The 6310-nt window shown below is 43.3% G+C and overlaps 1 pseudogene across 1 annotated transcript; it reads right to left on the bottom strand.

The window, feature by feature from the left end:
• Positions 1-3179: 3179 nt before the first annotated feature.
• On the bottom strand, positions 3180-4961 carry LOC309870285 (cationic amino acid transporter 3 pseudogene; annotated as a pseudogene). Its single transcript has one exon. The product of its transcript is annotated as a cationic amino acid transporter 3 pseudogene (transcript).
• Positions 4962-6310: the final 1349 nt, after the last annotated feature.

Raw genomic sequence — 6310 nt, 5'->3', positions numbered from 1 at the left:
AAGGACACACGGCGACTTCTGGGGACTCTCAGGCCGTCAGACAGAATGGTTGGAGCCTGAGTTAGGAGCTGCAGTCTGTTGGGGGTGGGGGAGAGCAGGCCTGAACCTCCAAATCTGGCCTCCCTCCCACCCTGGCCCTGCCTCTTGATGGCCCTCTCTGGTCAGAGCAGGACTTCTGAGCTCTTCCAATGCAGCCCTGAGAGCAGGCCTCAGGACCCCATCTCCACCCAGCCTCTGACTCATCACCCTGATGCCATCCCCTGTGCCTGGCAAGGCAGAGACACCCACTGCTCAGATTCCCCATCCCTCACAGCCCAGCACTAACAGCCTTCCTCTCCTGGCCTCCCTCCTCCCCCACACCATAGCAAAGCCTGGAACTTGCTGGAAATTTCCTCAGATCAGAAAAGGCATTTTCAACTGAATCTTGAGGCTCCCCAGGGCAACAAATACATACATGCTCACACACACATGCAAATACACAGGTGCTCACACTCATACATACACACAGACACATACCCTCAAATTACACACATATACAAACTCACACATCACATTCTCATGTGTATGCAACAGAAAGACACATACTCACAAACTCATTAACAGACAGGCACGCACACCCAGACTTACACACTCTCACACACTCATCAAGCACACTTATGCACACCTACATAACCACTCTAGTCCTTTCTTCTATGTATCCCGAGTCCCGTCCTCTACATCCTAAAGATCTGGAACATCTGGGGAAAAGCAGGGACACCCACAGGAAAGCTATTTCCAGTTTCCTGGCCCACACTGGAGCTCCTCTGCTCTAACCCCATTCCTGCCACCAGGGTCTCTAGGACTGTGACCCACACTGTGGGAGTACAACATGCAGAGATAACTCAGTCCTTCACACAACAAACACTTCAGAGCACCTGTCACCCCCACCCCACACACACCCCCAGGCCTGTAGCTGAGGCAGACACATAGAAGAGTAAGACCTTCTGCCCAATGTGTTGGGGGGAAGAGCAAGAGCTTAGGAACAAGTACCTGAGTTCAAGTCCTGCCTTTGCCTCTTCATATGCTGTGTTATACTGGGCCCATGACATCACCTCTCTGAGCCTCAGTTTTATCACCTGTTTATAGGATTAACAAAATTTACCTAATTTTGTTAATTAGGTAATCTTACACATAATGTGTGAGATTAAGACAGGTGTAGCCTTCATCAGCAATGTCCAAATGTGGCAAATCCCTTCCCTGAAGTGAGCCAGCTCAAAAGCCATTCCTCTACAAAGTCTCCTCTGATTTCACCATCAACCATCATCTGTGCACCGACCACAAATGATCATCCTCCACTCTGAATTTCCAAGACATTTTATTTTTATATTAATTACGACAACAATTCTACTTTGTGTTACAGCAATGCTTTACCTCTTATATTAAAATATAAGCTCCTTAAATGCAAAAGCCGTATATCAAGTGTTTTTTATCTTTTTCTAGATTCTTTTTCTTTTTTTTTTTTTTACATAAATATAATGAGCTTGGAGTGTTGATGTATTACTCACAGGTGCAGAATACAATGATTCAACAATTTCACACAATTTTCAGGGCTCATAAAGATTAATGTACTCTTAATTCCCTTTATTTAAATCACCCACTCCCCTGCCCATCTCGCTTTGGCGACAACAAGTTTGTTCCCTTTATTTAGGGGTCTACCATGTTGTGGTTTTGTTTATTTATTTATTTTGGTATGGCATTTGTCTCTCTTTTTTCTTTTACCATTTTGATTTTTTTTGTTTCTTTAATTCTCCATAAGACAGAAAACATGGCATTTGTTTTTCTCAGACTGACATATTTATATTAACATTATATCCACCCACTTCATCCATGTTGTTACAAATGGCAAGATTACATTCTTCTTTATGGTTGAGTAATAGTCCATTGGGTGTACATATAGACCACATCATCCTTATCCAATCTTCTACTGATGCCCACTTCTGTTCCTTCCATATCCTGCCTATTGTAAATAATGCTGCAATAAACATAGAGGTGCATATATCATTTCAAATTCATGAAAAAAATCACTTTTGTACAAGAAGGAAACCATCAATAACAAAAAATAAGCAACCTACAAAATAGGAGAAGATATTTGCAAATAATATATCAATAAGGGGTTAATACTCAAAATACATAGAGAATTTCTACAAACCAATAACAACAACAACAAAAATACAATTTAAAAAAATGGGCAGAGGACCTGAATAGATATTTTTCCAAAGAAGACATGCAGATGGTCAAAAGACACATGAAAAGATGCTTAGTGTTACTCATTATCAAGGAAATAAAAATGATTACTATATGTTGGCTAACTGAACATCAAAAATTTAAATATATTAAACTCCTTTAAGTAATGCAATCAGATGTCACTTCATAACTGTCATGAGGGCTAAAATCAAAAAGACAAGAAAAACAAGTGTTGCCAAAGATATGGAGAAAAAGGAATCTTCATGCACTAGTGGTAGGAATGTCAATTGGTGCAGGACTTATGGAAAACAGTGTGGAAGATCCTCAAAAAGTTTAAAACGGCACTATCATTTTATCCAGTAATTCTGCTACTGGATATTTTCTTAAGTAATCTCTACATTCAATGTGGGGCTCAAACTCACCAGCCTGAGAGCAAGAGTCATGGTCTACTGACTCTGCAACAAGGCATCTCCTTCATTAGTGAATATTTAACTAAAGTAAAGAAAAACATTTTTTTAAGATTTTATTTATTTATTTGACAGAGAGAGAGAGATCACAAATAGTCAGAGAGGTAGGCAGACAGAAAGGGGGGAGCAGGCTCCCTGCTGAGCAGAGAGCCCAACGTGGGGCTCGAACCCAATACCCTGAGACCATGACCCGAGCTGAAGGCAGAGGCTCAACCCACTGAGCCACCCAGGTGCCCCGAAAAGAAAAACATTTTATCAAGGTCTTCTAATATGAATTCTGTAAAAGTCAGTAAGCAGCTACAGACACAAGTGAAGAGTACAAAGTAAAAAAAAAAGGGGGGGAGCACAAACACATCCTTCACTGTACCATAAATATGAAGCTCTATTAGTGTTTTTTTAGTGTGATGATGTCAAGCCAAATACATACTGGTACTGCTGAGTTCAAGGTCTAGACTTGGGTCCATAAGCAGGGTTAAGTGACAGGCTTTGCTAGATCCCAGAGCAGAAGTAGATAGCAAACCCGATCAGCATCCAGACACCAAATTTCAGCCAGGTGCCAACTGATATCTGCATCATAAGGCAAACATTCACAAAGATGCTCAGGAGTGGGAGGAGAGGCAGAGCAGGGACCTTAAAGGGAAGGGGAGAGGAGCTCTGAGGCTGTCTCCAGATGACCCCAGTTATCCCAGTGATGAGCACCAGGAGCAGCACAACCACTGTGATCGGCCCTGGGTCTCCAGAAAGCAGACCTGGCCAGTGGGCCAGCACCAGGCAGAGGACAGTCAGCAGCAGAATAAGCAGTGAGGAGCAAACATAGACAACCCATCCAGAGAGTGGAGTGGAGGTGGGGCTGCCTGGAAAAAATAGTCCCTGCAGAGTCAGCTTCCCTACTGCAGGTACGGTCTCCTCCTGCCCCTGTGTTTGATTTCTCCCATTCTCTTCCTGCAGCTCTTTTTCATATTCTTCCTTCCTCCTTTCAGGCTGATACCTGGTGATGAGAACACAAAAAGCTATCAAGGAATAAGATACCAGGGTCCCAACTGACCTCAGATCCAGAAGTTCATTGAGTCCAAAGAAGAATACCATGATTACTGTGATAATGCCAAGGATCAGAGTGGACAAGATACGGCCATTTGTGCCAAGAGCAAACCTGGCAAGAACTGGGAACAAGAGACCATCCTCTGCCATCATGGATATCAATAAATATATGGGGTACGTAAAGCTGCAGTAGGTAATGACAAAAGTACTACAGAAAATGGCAAAAGCTACAACATAGTAGGCAGGGACCCAGCCAACATGGAGAAATGCCTCAGGCAAGGTGCTCCCAGGTTGAAGCTGGTAGTAAGGAACCATGAGTGTAAGTGATGCAGAGACACCAAAATACACAAAAAAGCAGATGAGCAGTGAAATCACAATGCCTTTGGGGATGGAACGCTGGGGATTGTGGGATTCTTTGACTCTCGTAACAATAACGCTAAAACCTATAAATGCATAGAAACAGGTAGCTGATCCACGGAGAATCCCCTGGAAGCCAAAAGGCATGAATCCTCCAGAGCCCAGAGGGCCCAAGTGAGAGGTGCCATTGAGTCCAGCCTGTATGTAGTCCTCTTCTGTGAGCTTCCAGTTGTGCAGGTCCCCCTTAATGAAGCCAGAGATGATGAAAAAGCTGAGAACCAAAAGCTTCACCATTGTAAGCACTTCAAAAACTCTGAGGAGGCCACGCCAACCCATATGCTGCAGCTCCATGCTGAAAAACAGAAAGATGACAAGAAAGTAGCCTAGATTGTCTGCAATGACTTGGGGAACATACTGTGAGATGGTCTCTTGCTGGGTCTCAGAGATCCGGTTCCCAACAAAGATGTCAAAACATAAGATCCAGGCCTGGATCATAACAAATGCATCAACAGCAAAGGAGAGGATGAGGTTCCAGCCAGTGATGAAAGCCCAGAGTTCACCTACAGTGACGTAGCTGTAGAGATATGCCGAGCCACAATGGGGGACCCGGGCACTAACCTCCGCATAGCACAGCCCAGCCAACAGTGATGTTAGACCTGCCACCAAAAAGCAGATCACAATGGATGGTCCTGCTTGGTTACTGGCCACCTCATTAGCCAGGAAGTATACACCGACACCCACTGTGCGGCCCACACCCAGGACCACTAAATCCAGAGTGTTCAGTTTTATGCCAGATCTATACTCATACACTTCTTTCTCCAGTGGACGTCTGCTTACCAGCCTTTGACCAAACCTGCAAATTGCCTGATGCAGCATTCTAGCTGGAATTGAAGAAGATTCTAAGGATCAGAGAGCTGTGGCAAGCCCAGGCAGCCAAGGGTGCTGGATCTGGTTAAGTGAGGCTGAGTTAAGCCAAGTTGGGTGGGGACCACTGGGGTCCTTTGCTCAGGCTTCAGAGCTGCTGCTTCATATTTCTTCTTCTTTTTTTTTAATTTAATTGGTTATTTTTTATCTTTATATCATTTTATTTTCTTTTTTCAGTGTTCCAAGATTCTTCTGGTACGTGCTATTCTTCCAGAATGCCTATGGAAACAATAAATATTTACTGAACAATGGTGTTCAACCAATCAACTGAGAATCAGAGGCTGCATGTAAGTTGTTGCAGCCCAAGTATCACAGAAACTGACACCAAAAGAGACCATAGAGAAGTTAATCCTGCTTCCCCTCCAGAAAAAGTACCAAATACCACCAAACATTCTGTTTTTGTTTTTGTTTTTGTTTTTTAATATTTTTTCAGTGGGCTCCATGCCCAGCTTCTCTGTCACTGGATCAACATGAGATTTGCATAAGAAGATAGAAACTAATACATATTGCTGGTGGCAGTGTCACCAAGGCACCATCTGAAGCATGATCTTACTGGAATTCAGAATACATACACAATTGGACGCTGTAGTGGTTGAATGGGTGAATGTATCTGAAACAAACATAAAACGTGGACTGGAACAGCATTTGTTAAATAACTGAAAAAAAGGCCTCCACTGAGGAGGGGAAATGCAAATAGAGATAAGGATGAAACAGGATAATAAAACGCCTTGAAAAGGGGCTAACTGGGCATAATAAAAAAAAAATAAAACAAAAATTAAGAAAAGGAAAGAAAAGGGGCCTGACAGGAAGCGATGGTGCAAACAGCCATGACTGAGGGCAGTACTGACTCCATTCTGTGCACTGCAGGTTCAACACAAGACTGCAGGAGACAATGTTGTTAGAGCACCTGGTAGAAAACCGGGTAAATGACAGACATTCAGATGATTGAAATTGAAAATGGAAATGGAATCCTGTAATTGCCAGGATATGGAGAATACAAAGAAGGAATACCTGCTAGAAAGAGGGTGAAAAACAGGAAAGATGGGGCACGCCTGCTACTAGATCCCACTGAATCCAATTCCTCTCTCTTCCAGCCCCTTCGTCTGTCTTTGGAAGCTCTAGTAGTTGACACTAAGGATTCTTCTGCCACATTTTTCTCTCCGGGAACCATCTGCAGCCACCTACCACTCAACAAAGACACAACAGTGGTTTTCAAGATTTGTGAATCAGAGACCCCTCTGAGTTGGGTCACTTCAAAAAAAAAAAAAAAAATGTCATACACTCTTCTGAAGTGCAACCAT

This window comes from Mustela nivalis (genome assembly GCF_964662115.1).
Source record: "Mustela nivalis genome assembly, chromosome: 7".
NCBI lineage: Eukaryota > Metazoa > Chordata > Mammalia > Carnivora > Mustelidae > Mustela > Mustela nivalis.
Note: the sequence above shows the minus strand (reverse complement) of the source record. Positions and strands in the feature narration are given on the sequence as shown.